Source organism: Nicotiana attenuata, unplaced genomic scaffold, assembly GCF_001879085.1.
Source record: "Nicotiana attenuata strain UT unplaced genomic scaffold, NIATTr2, whole genome shotgun sequence".
In the NCBI taxonomy this organism is placed as follows: domain Eukaryota; kingdom Viridiplantae; phylum Streptophyta; class Magnoliopsida; order Solanales; family Solanaceae; genus Nicotiana; species Nicotiana attenuata.
The window spans coordinates 132,519-150,531 of NW_017672846.1; the positions used below are offsets into that span (position 1 = coordinate 132,519).

Sequence of the window (18,013 nt, forward strand, 5' to 3'; positions counted from 1 at the left end):
GTTACAAAACATGCAATGAAAACAAGAAGATAACTAATTAGAAAGATATATTAAAGGGAATGTTGTTCTAGACAATCATTTTAAATTAGAAGTAAGAGTGAGATGATATTCTTTCTTTCTTTTCTACTCTTGTTTTTTTTATTTACCGAAGTATGTTGATATAAATTACAGCCTATAAATGTTATTTTGCTGAGTTATCACGATCCGAAACATTGTTTTGGGGTAAATGTTATGTTTGTATAGGCCATCCCTAAAAAGCGTTGATTTAGGTAAAAAATTTGACCTTTGATCAATGGTTACAGGCCATATTTTTCTGGTGTGGTTAAAGGAAAAAAAATAGGTTGTATCGTTGTATTGGGCTGTCTATTACCCTTTACTTTTTGTTTTTATATTCGGTGTTCGCTATTTATTTTGAGGCCCGATTAATTCAGATTCACATTGAGAATATTCCATCTTTACATGATAACGTGATATGTGACGTTTAATGCTTGACATTTAAGAGTGCGATTACCGGATAGAATGCTTGTTAAGTGTAAGTGATGACCCTCCAATTTTTTATCGTAATATTCATGATCTATGCAATGCAATGCTCCTTAATTTATTTATAAAAATCTTTCATTGAACTCGTGATCTTTTTGGTCACACCTGACATGTTAAATAAAATGTATATATGGTATAATTTAAAATTCGAAGGTCCTTTAATTTTGCATTCTAACACAGTGTAACCCTTGGCAATTTCTTGTTAGTTTAAATCTAGAATATATGTTAAGAAACCTATTCGAAAATATTGAACACTGAATCATACTTTACGAAATTCTTATACTCAAGAAAACTTGATGCAGAATCAACAAGTACAACTGCTATATATATCTTATTACAATCAAAGTTTTCTTCTAGAATTGGTTGGTGTACTTAATTATGTGTTGATCGAGAGTAATGAATGTTTGATGGATGTAGAAGATCTCCATTAACATAAATCTGATAGCCATTGACAAAAGCAGATAGATGAATCTTTGGCTTGTAAACAAGGATGATTAATGGGTTTATGACCTCCGGATATGTTAGTGCACTCCGTTAGGCATATCCTTGAATCTTTTTCTGGTGGACAAATAACCCCTAGTACAAATCGTTCACAAATCCCTGTTTCAATACCTTCAACTGAACGCATTCCATTGTCTGCACATACAAAAAATAACTTGTTATTAAAGTTAAACAAGTTTACTGGACAACTTATAAACAATCTCTCCCCGCGGATAATTTGACTTTAACACAGTTAATATGGCCTTAGTCAAATCCATTTTCATTTGATTAATTAATGGGAAAAAAAAAAGTCCAAAGACTTGCCACCTTTTTGGAAACGGTAGAAAAACTTCTTTTTACTCATGTATCATCATTTTTAAATTATTACCTGAAAATTATTAACATGTTGGAATAAAAAACAAGAAAAATTAGTTTAGCAAAAATATACCTGATGTAAGAATAAAAATAGCGATCACAACGAAAAATGTTGCTAATGTTTGATTCATCTTCATTTTGTAATTTTAAAGCAATTTATCTTTCTCATCTCTTCCACTTCTATTTATACTAATCATAAAAACATGTGCTATCTGGCTTTGATTCTACTAAATGGTAAGTTCATATTACTTGGCATTTTAAGAATATAAGTGTATTAAACACTATACCTATTATAAATAGATTAACATGAATACCATTTACCCATAATTACGTGGGTTATCCTAATGTAGAGATCTCAAATTATAAGTAAAATATGTAAAGAAATTTGCATATATATACCTGCCACCAAAGACCTATTCTGTCACTGATGATAGGCTCATAAATTTTATAACTATTTTAATATTCTAAAATGAATACAATTTACACATATTTACATGGTTAAACTAATAATGAGATCTCAAATTTATTTCAAATTTGTAAAGAAAGGATTTTTCCAGTTGAGATCCTTTTTTAAATTCCTAAATTGTCTACCTAACTGGCGATTGAGATTTAAATTATACCTCTCCTATTAAATGAGCAAAAAAAGAAAAGATATAAGTACATAAACTTTATACCTATTTAGTTTTCTAAGATGATCTGCCTTTATACATATTTACGTGGATTAAACTAAAAAAGACATCTCAAAGTTAATTAAAATTATAAGGAAAGGACATTTGCTAATTGAGACTTTTTTTAATTACCTAAATTGCATATCTAGCTGGTGAAATGAGATGTAAGTAACTCTCCTATTCTGTCACTGATATCAGATACGCAAACGAAGGAAAAAATCGGTACATAAAGTTTATACCTATTTTCATGTTGTAAAATTACTACAGTGCCTTTAATTTATAAAGAAATGATTTTGCGATTGAGACCAGCTTTTTTATTATAGATAAATTGCATATTTAATTCGCGAAAGAAAAGATCTTGCTATGCATCATACCTTTCTACTTTTATTATAGTTTGATTATCGGACCACTAATAAGTGTCTATGTCGATCCCTTGTCACTATTTTCTCGAGGTTAGATTAAATATTTGTTGGGTACGTGTTGATTTATGTACTCATACTATACTTCTGTACTAATTGTGCAGGTACTGAGACAGGTACATTCCGTGGTCATCTAGGAGCGTAGGCGCAACTGTTGAGAAGACTTTATGGTTGTCTGCATTCCAGGTTACGATCCACAGTATACGAAGTCATTGTCCTATTTATTTATTGTATTCATTCTATTTTCTATTCCAAACAATTGTTATAATAGTATTGTATATTCCAGTAGATGCTCATGCACTTTTGACATCGAGTCTTCGGGATTTAGATTCTTGTTCTTAGTCGTATTTTGTTATGATATCCGAATTTATATTTTGACCACGTTCGGATATTTAAAATAATATCAGTATTTTATTATGGGAATGAACGATTCTAATTACTTATTTCATTCTTTGTTTCGAGATGCGTTTTGAATTATTTATCGACATGTTGATTTAATTGTTGGCTTGCCTAACGACAACGTTGGACACTATCACGGCCTATGGTGGAAAATTAGGTCATGGAAGCTTGGTATCAGAGCACTAGGTTCACTTAGGTCATACGAGTCATGAGCAAGTGTAGTAGAGTCTTGCGGATCGGTATAGAGACATCTGTACTTATCCTCGAGAGCCTTCTCATTCAAATGCGATGTCAAGCCCTTGATATTAGTGGGGCATCGACGAGTTGTGGTGATGCTACATGTGTGGTGCAGGATGTTTTTCCCTGCATTATGAGGGCAGATTACTATTATTGCCTCGCGGAAGGGTGTCCGATTATTTCAACTAGTGCTCGTGTTACCCACAAGTTCAGGGCTATACACAATATATTTTGATGCTTCACGCATGGGTCCTAATGTGGTGTTGGTGCGGAGTGGTAGAGTGTTCACGTATGTCTCACTACGGAGAATGCTTTGGGAGGAGGATTATTCAGTTCATGGCTGGGAGTTTGGTGTTAATTCTACTGCAGGAGAGGCATTTGGGCTATGGATGTTTGGGCTTTGGCCGACGGGTTTGCAACATTGGGTGTTTTTGAACTTGGTAGAGTCATTGTTTATGATGTTCTGTTGTCGTCCTTGTTTGAGCGCATTAAGGCTCGTCAGTATGATGGTTTTTATTTGTTTGTCTTTGGGGCACGATGTTGCGAATGGTACCTAAGAAGCGGTTATCGGAGATGACGGTGTGTTGTGACTTCAGGGTCGAACTTGTGTTTCCAGTGTTGATAGTTCGAGGGAGATGATCCATGAGGAGGCTTAGAGGCGATGGCATTCTATTTGTTCGGGTGCTACAGAGATGGATCATGATTTGGGGCGGCATTATTGGTTGCGGAGGATCAGAAAGGACATGATGGGATATGTATCGTAGTTGTTGAATTGTTAGCCGGTGAAGTATGAGCAGCAGAGATCGAGTACTTTGCTTCGGAATATGGTTAGACAAGAGTGGAAGTGAGAGCTTATCATTATGGATTTTGTGGTAGGGTATCGACATGCTTTGAGAATGCTAGTGTGTTTTGGGTCATGGTGGACAAATGATTAAGTCTGTGTATTGCGTTTGAGATGATGGCTTCTATACTTAGGAGGCTCGAATGTGACGAAAAGAGTTTGCTTGGAATGTAGAGGAATGTGAATGCTTGATTATAATTTTGGGATGCAATATAGCTTCTAGTTTTAAACGTATTGTTCGACCTTTAGTTTATGTTAATGGAATGAACATGCTCTTACAACAGGTGCAAAAAGTGTGCATTCAGGAGGATTAACTGATTTGATAGTGGTTATAACCATGGCTAGGGGTAGGCATTCAGTACTTCGGTATGGTATTTATGAATTACAATTTGGTACTTTGTTATTCGGTATATCAATTTTGGATACCAGATGCCACACCAAAGTAGTTCAATACGATTCGGTATTTTTTTTCCGGTTCGGTACAATTTTAGTATGATTTCGGTATCGCACCGTTCCTATCTAATATGACAAGTAGTGGCGCTGGCCACTGGTGATTCGGTGAAAGAGTAGAGTAAATCAATCCAAAAAGTAAAAATATATTATTAGAAAGAATGAAGTGTACAAGGAAGGAACAGATTGCAGATCAGCGAAGACATAATAAAGATAATTTTGAGCTTTCAAAGTGGGTGTTGTGCACATGGTTGGTACGTTATATTTGAAGGGATTTTCAAAGAAAACAGGAAAATATTGAAGCTAGAAAATTTCTAAGAAAAGTTTTTTTTACTTGCAGAAGATGACAACTTCATGACAATAATGGGAGAGACGATCTATGTATAATTTCAGTGTCATGTCTTTCTGGCTGTTGGGCTTAGTTTAATGGGCTAAAAAAATATAATTATTGAGATGGGTTGGCCGGCTGGTTAGTGTAGGACTAGAACTATAGGAAATATTTCGGTATATCAGTATACAAAATATCGAAAACTTAATACCGAGTATCATACCAAAATACCAAAACACCAAAAAATCTATACCGAAGAATACCAAATTGCCGAATAAACTTATACCGAAATACCAAATTAATTCGGTTCGGTTCGGAATTTGATATTTTAGATTTTATGTCCACCCATAACCATGGCAATGTCGTTGGAGGATGTCGATATGGGGTTAAACTGGTGGGCTATCTCCTGTGAGAAGGTTAGGGGTTGCATGATTTCTTACGAGGTTCATATGAAGAGTTTTACCTTCTATCCAGTGGAAGGAATGTACTATGATGTGGGTCTGAATCGCTTGGAGAAGGTGGCGCGTGTCATGAGGTTAAGTGCGCATTTGGTGTTGATAATTTAGGAGGTGTTATGATTAGTGCAACAAGAACTTATGAGAAATTTAGCTGGATAACGGTGTGAGATCATGGTAGCTTGGAGGAGAAGTCAGTGCGGGTCCTTGGACTATGTGATTGTAGCTTAAAGCCAAGTGAGGGAGCCTACTATCGATGTTTGGGTCACCTAGTCATGTGTTTCTGTAGTTTCTGGATTCCGATATATTGAAAACTAGTTATGACTGAGCAGGAGGACATCATGGGTAATTCGAGCAAAGGATTTAATGGATATACGCTATAACCATACTGGTATGTGAAGGTTGTGAAATGACTCAGATTTGATATTTCTTTGTGAATGTGATGTGCAAGGGAAAGGATTCATTTGGTGGTTTCTTTGGAGTATTCATGTGCTAATGGAGCACTAGCCATTCGACTTGTTGACTAGAGATTCCGGACTAGGTCAGAGTGGGCGACTCTCAAGGATGGTCCGAGTGGGTTCAAGATTTAAAGTGTGGTGCCTAAGGATCTTCGGGTTCATTGTGGCTAAGGATTTAGTTTTGCAGCAGATTTGTGAAATGGACTTAGAGTATATCTATATCATTATCGGGTCGGCGAGGTAGTGTTAGAGAGATGGAAGAAACAACTTTGGATTTGCAAAAAGTTTCTTCGGAACGGGTGTATCAGTTAGATGTACTATTGAGTGCACAAGAGGGTGTATGTCACGACATGAAATCCCAACCAATCGGGGTCATGATGGCGCCTAACAATACTTTCAAGGCAAGCCAACACACAATAAATAAATAGGAAGAACTGCTATAAAAGACTAGCAATAGAGTAATAAAATACGATAAAAGCAATTATGATATTTACACAATATGTCTAAAACCAACATCTAACATGAATATCCCAAGATGTGGAGTCACAAGTACATGAGCTTTCAGGCTATACTAAATACATTGTTTGAAAGGAAACACAACAGTGTCCGAAACAAAATGGAAACAATACAATGGAACTAGAAAAGTGACTACGTGACTCTAAGGCATGCAAAGGGAATGCATCTTTACCTTGAATCATCGCCTGGTATTTGCTAAGTTTCCCTTGGGACACTACTGATACCAATATTCGGATATGCACAAGAAATATAGTATGAGTGCAACCGACCCAATGTACTCAACAAGTGTCGAACTAACCCCGACGAGATAGTGATGGAGCTAAGGCAAGAAATCTACTAAAAACCCGTGCAATTACATATCAAAAAGTATTAAAAGAACAGATAAGAATCAAATATGATAATGGGATAGGGACATGTAAAAGGGACAACAAACGAAAACCATAAGTAAATAATCACCAAGTAAACCTCTTTCTATAGTAAATAATGAAACCACCAAGTCAAGTTTACATTCTAAATATCAAGTCAAAGCAATGAAATCAACTAATTTGTACAGCATGACCCTTCCTGCTTTTAGTCGCATCCTCACGTAATAAAAAAATAATGAAAGTGCACGGCATCACCTTTCGTACTTTTACTCTATCCTCACATAATAATAATAATACTAAAACAAATGCACGACATCACCTTTCGTCTTTTTGCTCTTATCCTGACATGATAATAATAGTAAACCATGTGCATGGAATCAATCTTCGTGCTTTCACTCTCATCCTCAAATAATAAATAATATTAATTCAAGTACACGACATCACACTTCGTGCTTTTATTTTCTTCCTCACATAATAATATAAAATAAATACATGAAATCACCCTTCATTCTTTATCCTTACGTTCACTCAAGCAATGATATCGACAACACAATACCAAGCAAGGTGGGAAGACAATTCAACTTCAATTATAGTATTTGAACATAACTTATCGTATGAGAATCTTTTAACAATTAGTTCCAACGAACAATCAACAAATTCCAGGATTTCAACACCCAATATCACAACCATCTCAAAAAAAAGAATAACATGAAAGCGAGTAATCAAAGAGTTAACAATCTATCTAAGCATGTATGACATAATACACAAAATAACATGATACAAGTAAGACTAATTCCACCCGCATGCTTATTCCATGTCCAACACATATACACTTGTCACCTTGTATATATGACGTCCCCAACACATAATTCACATAGAAAATAGACTCAATACTACCTTATTTCCCTCAAGTCAAGGTTAACCAAGACACTTACCTCTTTCCTGAAACAAGTCAATAATCCAACAGGGTTTTTCTTTTAGAATAAGCCTCCAAACCAACCGAATCTAGCCAAGTATCGTTCAAATAATTCAAAAGGCTAACAAAAATTCAACCTGGACTACGTGGCCGAAATCTGAGTTATAGATCAAATAGCAATTACCCATTCACCCCGAGTCCGTATATGTGATTTGTTTTAAAGTCTGATATCAATTTGAGCTCTAATTCACAATTTTACAAAATTTATATATTCCACCCAAACCCCTAATTTTTACCTTGATATTCATAGATTTGATGATAAAATTCAAGAAAAAAGTAATTGAAATTGATTGAAAACAAGTTAAAGTTGTTTACCTATGAAGTTGGGAAGAAAATTTTCTCCAAAACTCGCCTCTATGGAGTTTAGGATTCGAAAATGGTGTAAAATTGTCACGATCCAAAACTAGCCAGTTGTGATGATGCCTAACGTGGTACTAGGAAAGGCGACATTTAGGAATTTACTCCAACATTTTTAATACAAAATTGATTTAAAATAGTTTAAATAATGGAACTTCACATAAAAAGAATAGAAAATCCAAAACACAAGCGGAAACTCCCAATATCTGGGTGTCACTGAGTACACGAGCATCAAAATATCACATGTTTGGAAAATATTGTCTATCATGGTCCGAAACTAAATACAATAAGTGGAAAGGATAGGGAAGGAGAAACAAGGTCTGTGAAGTGTTGGGTAGTAGCTACCTTGGAGTCTCCTAGAAGATCAACTATGCGATGAAATCAACACCAACCATGTCCGAAAACACCTGGATATGCACACGAAGTGAAAGATGTAGCATGAGTACAACCAACTCAGTAAGTAACAAGACTAAATAAAGAACTGAAAGTAGTGACAAGCTTTGCAATTTTAGTTCAATTTCAGTAATTTCAACATAGGAAGATATACATGCTTTCAAGTTCGACAATTTTAGGTCAAATCAGTTACCTCATATCAAGTTCAAGTAAAATAGAATATAATATCTTTCAGCAATTTCTTGATAGTGATATGCGGCAGCTAAGTCACTCAGTCTTTCTCAACAACTTAGAACTTGGCCTTCGGCACTCAGCACTCGCACTCAGTAGGTACCTATGCTCACTGGTGGTGTTTACAAACTCCGGAGGGGCTCCTTTAGCCAAGCGTTATATCAAGCGAATCATGGCATAAATCACTGAAAAACGCTACGGCGTGCAGCCCGATCCCACAAATATATATAGCCATAAGGCTCCTTGTGGTGTGCAACCCAATCCACATATATACAGTCATAAGGCTCGTTGCGGCATGCCACCGATCCACATATATGCATATATCACTCACAGCTCGACACTCAGGCCCCAACTAAGTCAGTAACCTCTCTGGTCTCTCGGGCTCTCGGAAATTATGAAAATCAACCCAAAACATAAATGATATAATATATCAACAAGTAACAATAGAGACTGAGATATGATATTCAAGTAAAACTGTGACTGAGTACAAGCATCAAATAGTAGATAATTCAATAGGTAACCTAAACATGACTTCTAACATGATTTGCAGTCAAATTTCTATAACATATGGAGAGTATACAGCTAACAATAGGTTATGCAACTTTATAGTTCCGCAGAATGGACCAAGTCACAATTCCTACGGTGCACGCCCACACACCCGTCACCTCCAAACCAATCACAAGACACATAATACGGGGTTTCATACCCTCAGCCATATTTAGAACTGCTACTTACCTCAATCTGAGCAATTCCCTAATCCAAGACACCTTTGCCTCGCAATTAGGCCTCCAAATGTCCCGAATCTAGGCACAAACAGTACGACACAATCAACACGGGCTAAAGGAATCAATTCCATAGGAAAATACGAAGTTAATAATCAAAAGTCAAAAATCGACTCAAAGCTAGCCCCCAGGCCCACGTCTCGAAATCCAACAAAAGTCATAAAACCCGGAAGCCCATTCAACTATGAGTCTAACCATACAAAATTTATCAAAATCTGACACCAAATTATCACCCAAATCCCCCAAATCAACTCTCCATATCCCTAGCCTCAAACCCCTAAATTTCACCTCAAAACCACACAATCTAGGTGGGAAAGTCAATGGGGAACCAAGATTATTGAATAAAAATGATCACAAAAGGCTTACCTCTAGAATCCCTTTAAAAACCCTCGCAAGAATCGCCATAGACCGAGCTTGAAATGTTACAAATGGTGAAAAATCCCCGAACCCTCGTTTATAAGACACTGCCATACTTTTTGCACCTGCGGCCAATTAACCGCACCTGCGGAACCGCTTTTGCGGTCCAATGTCCGCATCTGTAGAAACCATTAAGCCGACCATCACTTCTGCGATCTAAACCCCGCTTCTGCGGGCGCGCATCTACGCACACAAATCGCTTCTGCAGACCAGCTCATCACTTCTACTTCCGCTTCTGCGACCTTCCGCACCTGTGGAAGTCCTTCCGCATCTGCGCTCCACAGTCCACCTGTCCAAACTCTGCTTCTGCATATCCCCAGCTCGCACCTGCGTCTAATGATCCGCATATGCGATTGCACCAGAAAGCGTCACCAACAGCACTCCCTCCACTTCAACTTTTGATTAGTTAACCATCCGGAATCAACTCGAGGCCCCCAAAACTTCAACCAAACATACCAACAAGTTTTTAAACACGATACAAACTTAGTCGAGCCCTCATATCACCTCGAACAACATCAAAAACACGAATCACACCCCAATTCAAGTCTATTCAAACTAAGAAATGTCCAACTTTGACAAACGACGCTGAAACCTATCAAATCACGTTCGATTGACCTCAAATTTTGGAAACAAGTCACAAATAACACCACAGACCTATTCTAACATTCGGAATCAGAATCCAACCCCGATAGCAAAAAGTCCAGTCCCGGTCAAACCTTCCAAAAATCCAACTTTTGCCATTTCAAGCATAATTCAACCACGGACCCCCATATCACCAATCCGAACATGCTCTTTAGTCCGGTCAACCTTTCCAACTTAAGCTTCTAACCCTATGACTAGGTGTCTCAAACCATTCTGAAATCCTTCCTGACCTGAACTGACTAACCCGGCAAGTCATGAAACAACACTAAAGCAAAATATGAGCGGTAAATAGAGGAACGGGGGCTACAACTCTCAAAATGACTGGCCAGGTCATTATAAAAATGAGCTAAGTCCTGAAATCCCAAACCTTTACCCAGCTACAGATTGTTTGCAATTGCAACCATCGTAAAAGAAAACCACTATTTGCAAAAGTGAACATATTCTTAGTCTTGTAACTTTTGCCTTTGTGACACATACTTCACATTTTTGAAAACCCACCAATCGCAAAAATGACACTGCCTCCGCATTTGCGAAGGCTGCCCAGCCCAGTCACCAAACATGCGTACAAGTCCAAAAATATCATATGAAATTCCAAAATCATCAAAATAATGATTCGAGGTTATTTACCAAAATGTTGACCATGGTCAACTCCAATCATTTTTAAAGCCAAAAATCACATTTTCTTTACAATTTCACATTTAAGCTGTAAAGATCCCACCGATCGTTTTGTGTAATTGCGCCCCATTTCCCCTTTTTATGCTCTACGTTTATGGATTTATGACTTACGGGGTTGCTTAGTTTCATTCCAGGATGATTTCGGGTTCACTTGGACCCTTTGATTCTTGACTTAGAAGCTTAAGTTTGAAATGTTGACCAAACCTTGACTTTTGTAAAAATGACCACGGAATGATGTTTTGATGGCTCCGATAGCTTCATATCATGACTTTGAAATTGGGCATATGTCTGGAATTAAATTTAGAAGTACGTAGGTTGATTTGTGTAGTTTTCCCAAAATTTGGGAATTTGAAGTTGAAAAGGTTGATCGTAGGTTGGATTTTAGCTATCGAGTTCGGAATTTGATTTTGGGATTGGGAATAGGTCCTTAATCTATTTAAAACTTGTTTACAAAATTTGGAATCATTTGGAGTTGAATTGATAGGATTCAAATGCTTAACTGCGATTTTAGTAGTTCATGAACTTCACTTTGAAATTCATGCGTTTTAGTATTCGATTCATAGTTCTAGATATTACTTTTGTATTTTGACCATGCGAGAGAGTTTGTAATGATTTTTAGACTTGTGTGGATGATTGGTTGGAGAACAAATATTACGAATTGTTTTGGACGAGGAACAAGATCTGGTGTGCATCCGTCTCTAGTGTTGCATTTGCGAACATCAGGTTCGCAATTGTGACCTCCACATAGGACTATCGGGGGCCACATTTGCAAGGAATATTTCGCAATTGCGAACCTATGTCACAATTGAGACATCTGGAGTTGATCAAAAGGGCTGGAAGTCCGGATTTCATCTCATATTCTCTCATTTTAGAACCCTCCACTTGGTAGGAGGCGATTTGGAGGGGAGATTTTTAACTACAAACTTTGGATAAGTGATTCTAATCTATTTCAAACTATATTTCATCAATATATCTCAGAGATATCATCAAAATCATGTGAATCAAAGTGAAAATTTGTGAAACTTTGTCATGGTTTTGAAAATAAGAATTTTAGTTTTGAGAGTCCATTTGGACCCGGATTTTGAAACTAAACACATATATGAACTTGTGGGGTTATGGTAGTCAGAATCTACCCTTGGACCCAAGTTTCAAATGGGCGAGCCCCGGGTTGACTTTTATTTAATTTTTTGGAAAAGTGTAAAGATCATAATTTTATCTATTGTAATTATTTTGCCTTGCATTGTTTGATGATATTAAGTTAGTTTTGCTTAGATTTGAGCTTTGTGAAGGCAAATTTTAGGGGAAAAGCTATTTCCGAGGGTTGAGTTGGCCTAGTTGAGGTACGTATCTTGCCTAGCTATGTGTGAGAGAACTACTCGTTAGGATTTGGGTACACGGTTTATACATTGTATTTGATCATTATAGGCTACTTAGACTCTTTCCATGCTTCAATTGAATTGTCATATCATTTTCTAAATTCTCGTATTAAATTTACTTTTACTTGTGTTAGTCTATCCTCACATGCCTTTTTTAGCTTTGTTAACACTTGTTCTACATCTTACATGATATATTGCTCTTATGCTTTAGTTGAACTTGTTGCCTCTTTCATTGTTATATGTTATCCCTTCCATTATTTGTTTATCATTATTTGAAGTCATTGTTACATATTATCTCTTCAATTATTGGCTTATCATTGTTCAAAGTTATTATTACATGTTATCTCTTTCATTGTTGATTATCATTATTTGAAGTCATCTCTATGTGTTATCTCTTCCATTCCAAGTATTCTTATTTAGTATCGTGGTTACACATTATCTATCTCATTGTTGGGTTACTGGTATTGATGTTGTGAAAACTGTTATCACATTTAGGCAAAGTTTTAACAGTGGAGATATCTTCCTAGTTGAGAAATTTACATTCATTGTTATTGTTGATATTCTGCTACACATTGTGGTTGAGCCATGGGCTATTGTTGTGGAAATATTGATATTGTTGATTATTGGCAAGTTGTGACATATGGGCACTTGTGGTATGAGTTTCTAATGTGATGTGATATTGATGCACATACGGCGGTATAAGGATATGGGTAATGTGTATCCCACATCATAAGGTAGGACTTATGCCCGTGTTGCTTGTAAGGGAATTACTTGAAGCGACCTGGCATCATAAGGTGGGCTAAAGTGTGTGTAGCTATTTCGGGAAAATGTTTCAAAATTAAATAAATGTAAGGCTCATGCGGCGGCATAAAAAAATATTGTGATTGAAATTGAGAAATGTGAATACGACACGGAGGATGTAAGTCCCCTTAAAATTTTACCTTAAAACCCGGGATTTCGTGGTGCCGAGATAGACTTATGTGTTAAAGATTGTAGAGATTCTTCGCGTCCAGCTTGCTTACCGCGGTACGGACTTTTTCGGTTGAACAGTGCGCTGAGGAGTTAAAAGAAATTGTTGACAGAAAAAGACATTATTGCAGCCCACTATGCGGCTGTGGAATCACTCTACGGGCCGCAGAATGGCCGCAGAGTGAAGCATAAACTTGAGCAAAATTGTGGACCAATTCGCGGTCCATTATGCAGCCGCACTACAATTTTGTGGGCCGCGCACCGATTGCATATTTAGCTTGGAAATTTTTTGGAGGGAGGTTCTGCGGCTGCAAAATAGGTTTGCGGACCACAGACTAGTCACAAAGTGAATCAAGAAAAGCCAGTTCCGTAGGGCCATTATGCAGCCCATTTCGCGGACCGCAGAAGCATTATGCGACCGCAAATCCTGTTCTAGAGTTTCATTTTGGTTTTTTATAACCCGACCCTACTTCGTTAAAATAGATGTAATGGACCATTTTTTATTATCAAAATCTGATACTTTTAGAGTGAGACAGAGTGCCCTAGAGTAGGAAAGTGATCTTCAACAAATTACCCTTCAATTCTTGCTCAAATCCTTGAAGATTATCAAGGAAAAACTCACTAAGTGTTCATCCTAATGATAAGATTCTACATCCTAGTCATAATTTTGAAAGTTAACTAGAAATTGGAAATAAGCAAAACAATTCTTGGGCATGGGAGTTGTTTATTTTTGCATGCATGTGTTATTAAAGGGTGTTTGAAGGTTGTGAGCTAAAAATGGTAAATAATGGGTTGTGGGATGATGGAATCCTCCATAAATAGGGGCCTTGAAACCATAATGCACACTTAATGTTTGATAAAATGCTCAAATGAGGTAGAACCATGATCATCTTCCTCACTTTAGTTCAATTTGATATATTTCTAAAATAGATTGAAGTAGCTAAGAATTCTAGAACATTATAGAGTTTAAAGAAGCTCAATTAAGGAATGTTGACTAAACCCCCTTTCTTAGAATTGAATTCCACGGTGTTCATGTAAGTTATGTAAGACCCGAGTTGATCATTATGAAATTGGCTATTCTGAGTGAACTTGTGTTTAAAGATTTATGTTCAATATGTGTTCCAAATGCTTTTCTTTTCACACCTCCTTTTTACACTACTCCCGCGAGGGCGTGAAGGGGTTTTTCCACTTAAAGGACAATCGGAACGGGATTTGATTCCACTTGGGAGATTAATGGTGTCCCAAGTCACCGATTGAATCCCGAACCGAGGAAATTATGACTCTGTTAATAGTCCGCGAACCAGAAATCCGAGTAAGGAATTCTGTTAACCCGGGAGAAGGTGTTAGGCATTCCCGGATTCCGTGGTTCTAGCACGGTCGCTCAACTGTTGTATTTGATTTTATCTGATTTCAAAACATGTTCTAACTTATGTGCCTTTTATTAGTAACCCGCTTTTATTTTTTATTTTAACAAGAATTGCAACATCGTAAAAATGCGTCTCGAACCACGTCGCACCAGTGCACCCGTGGTTGTCAACATATTTCACTTCGTTGAGATTTAGATTTGGGTCACATAAATGTGAACCCGTATTTAGGAAGGTAACATTATTAAAATACGCGCCTAGAGCAACTACGCGTTTATTATCTTTGGGGAAGACCGTCAAATTCGCTAAACGGTACGCCCGAATTCTAAGTCTTTTTATATAGCATTTATTGAGGGCCCCGCAATTTGTAGTTTTATTCGGCGAGGCTCGTCACATTTTAGTTAAAGGTCAATCCTAGAACAATCTACAATTCTCTACTCAATTTGTCTCTAAAAGTAAAAGAAATGCTAATCAATTCAAAATTCTGAGCTTGCTATTGGGCCTCGACGCCAGTTCCTTGACAGGAAGTCATTTGGGCCCAACGTGGGCAAAGACAGGCCCAGAAGTTGGGCGTCTAGGCCAAGATCGATTTCCAGGCAAAGACGAAACGGAGATGCAATAATTCAACTATGAACCATTTAAGAAGTTTGTCAGAACTCAAGCCATTCGCAAACTGATGGACTTACGGACCAATTTTTCAGAGTATTCAGATTATTTTGAGACACCTACACTCTAGCTGCTTTTAGTTCCTGACTTTGGATTAATGTATGACAGTAGTACAATTCAATTATGATTTCACTTAACCTTGCATAAACATATCAACGACTCCAATAAACATGAACTAATTTTAATAATACTGGAAATTGAAACTGCATCATACTACATTATACTAGTAGCACACATTAAATTCATACAAACTATTAACTACTGAACTCAACATATACGTACTCAACTCAAAAATTTTACACATGAATTCCAAGTCATTTCCTGTTTCAACTTTCAGCTAGCTTTTACCTTCAACAGTAAACTACACCAAATGACACTAACCTATTATGACTAATGAATACTCATAGTCCAAAATCCAAACAGTCCTTGAGTCAAACAACTTAGAAAAACCGTCCCAGTTTGAATACAACAAACAACTAATTAAGAACATAATAAAATTATTAAAGTGCAGTCTCTCAGCAGGAATTTCGAATCAGTTTCATTTCATACTTTCCACAAGTAAAGCTACATCAAATGGAGTTTTAGTTGTGTACCTGGAATATAAACAACAAGAGAAAAGTGGTCAGCAGCAGGGGACGAGCAGCAGTCGAATCACAGCCAAAAACGAACTCATCAGTGAGGTCACAAAATTTAAACAGGAGCAGAAACTCAACCACAGTCAACTCAAATATATTCAAATAAGCTTGGGATTGAATCCAATTATACCAGATAACCCTCAACAAACAGAAGCAAACCACCAAACTTGACTAAACCACAAATCTGACTTGAAAACACCAAAACACTTCTGGAATTATTAATAGACTAACTGAAAAGTGAAATCAGCCTAAAACTCCTAATGGAACAGTGATATTTTTGGATTTTTCTATTAGATTTTCTATTGTTTTTGGATTTTGAAGGTTTGGATTTCAAAACTAGATCTGAAATTAGAGAGAGAGCTTTTTGGGGGGAATTTTAGAGGCTGAAAACTTCTTTCATAAGGCAGAGATGACTGCCTTTTATAGGCAAAGTAGGGGAGAAACTTCAGATTTTAGCTTTGCACTCTAATCCCTATGTTATTTTCAACTTAGTCCTTAAGTTTTTAACTTGTTACTCAAGCTATCCTATCTATTTTCTGATTTTCACTTCGAACCCCTTCTAGAACATCCTAGTGGATACTAGTTTCCTCTATTCTATTTTAAACTAACCTGGAATTACCCTTTTATTTCTGAAGAAATTGCTAATCTAGATTAATTATCCTCAAACACTAATTAATTAGAACTAAACCTTACAATGAATTAAAACACATAATGAAGCGAAGAATTATTGGCACGGATTAATTAAAACAAAACTAAAATTGAAAGCTAGATAGAAAGACGATTAATATCCCAATTAAAGCAGGCTAACAAAAATCTAGACAACTAACTGTTAATCACAAAATTTAGAAAAAGAATTAACAACAAATAAAACGACCATTAAACTAGAATTTAACAAAATAACATCAAAATAAGAAAAATTACACAAGGAAAAGAGACTTACTAATATTGAAACAAATTTCAACAAAATCAGGCTAACTGAGAGTTCACTGGCCATCTCCGGTGATATTTGACCTCCCACGACACTGGAATCCACACGAGGAGGAGGAAGGTATCACATGACATTGATTTGGTATAACTTTGGGAGGTTAGGGTTTTGACCGGAAAACTTCAACTCGATATTCGAACCGTTCTGGTTACATTCGAGCCAAGCGGCTATGGGGGTTGTGTAGAGGATGGTGTAACGATACTACGGTGTAAATTTGGGGTCATTTAACATAAGAGACGTCATGGCCGGAAAATCTTCCATCGATTATTCGACGGATTCTGGGTGTGTTTGAGGGAAACTGTTGGCAGATTTGGAAAGAGGAGACGGAGAGGAACAAAGGGTGTTAATTGGGGTGGTTTGGAGATGGTGTCGTTCGCCGGCGGTGGGGTTCCGGCGAGGCTCAGAGATGGTACGAGGAAGAAGGGGGCTGTATTTAGGGTTCTCATATTTTTTAGACATTTTTATTTAATTACCTGGGGATAATGAGAGCCATCGGATGGAAGTTAATGAAGGGCCACAATTACCCTTGATTTTTAAACACAAAACGACGTAGTTTGGTCATGGTACTACGTCGTTTTAATTATTTCTTGGACTGATGCTGGATTTGGGCTGCCTGGACGTAGGTTGAGCGTTTGGGCTGGGGAGGGAATTGGTTTGGGCCTGGGTGGGTAACTTCTATATTGAGCTCAATTCAACAGCCCTTTTTTTTTTAATTTTCTCTTTATTCAATTTGTTCTCATTTTGTATTTTCTGATCTTTTGATTTTATTAAATGCTAAACTAAAATCCAAAAACAAATTGACTCTAACAATTATGCAACCTAATACAAATTTAAACTAAGAATGCACAAAATATTATTTTTGTTATTTTCCTCCTATTTTGTTCTAAAACAAATTAATACTAGTTAATACTAAAATGTGAAATTAAATCCCTAAACGCAAATGCATATTTTTGTATTTTCATATAAATTATCATGCAACCAATTAACACAAAATTCAACAAAACCCACAAAAAT

General features: G+C 36.7%; 1 long non-coding RNA gene across 1 annotated transcript; it reads right to left on the reverse strand.

Annotated features, from left to right (window-relative positions):
• Positions 1-787: 787 nt before the first annotated feature.
• Positions 788-1,540, reverse strand: LOC109214679. Its single transcript, XR_002066222.1, has 2 exons — positions 1,469-1,540; positions 788-1,176 (listed from the first exon to the last, which is right to left on the reverse strand). It is a non-coding gene; the product is annotated as an uncharacterized LOC109214679 (long non-coding RNA).
• Between the last annotated feature and the right edge of the window lie 16,473 nt (positions 1,541-18,013).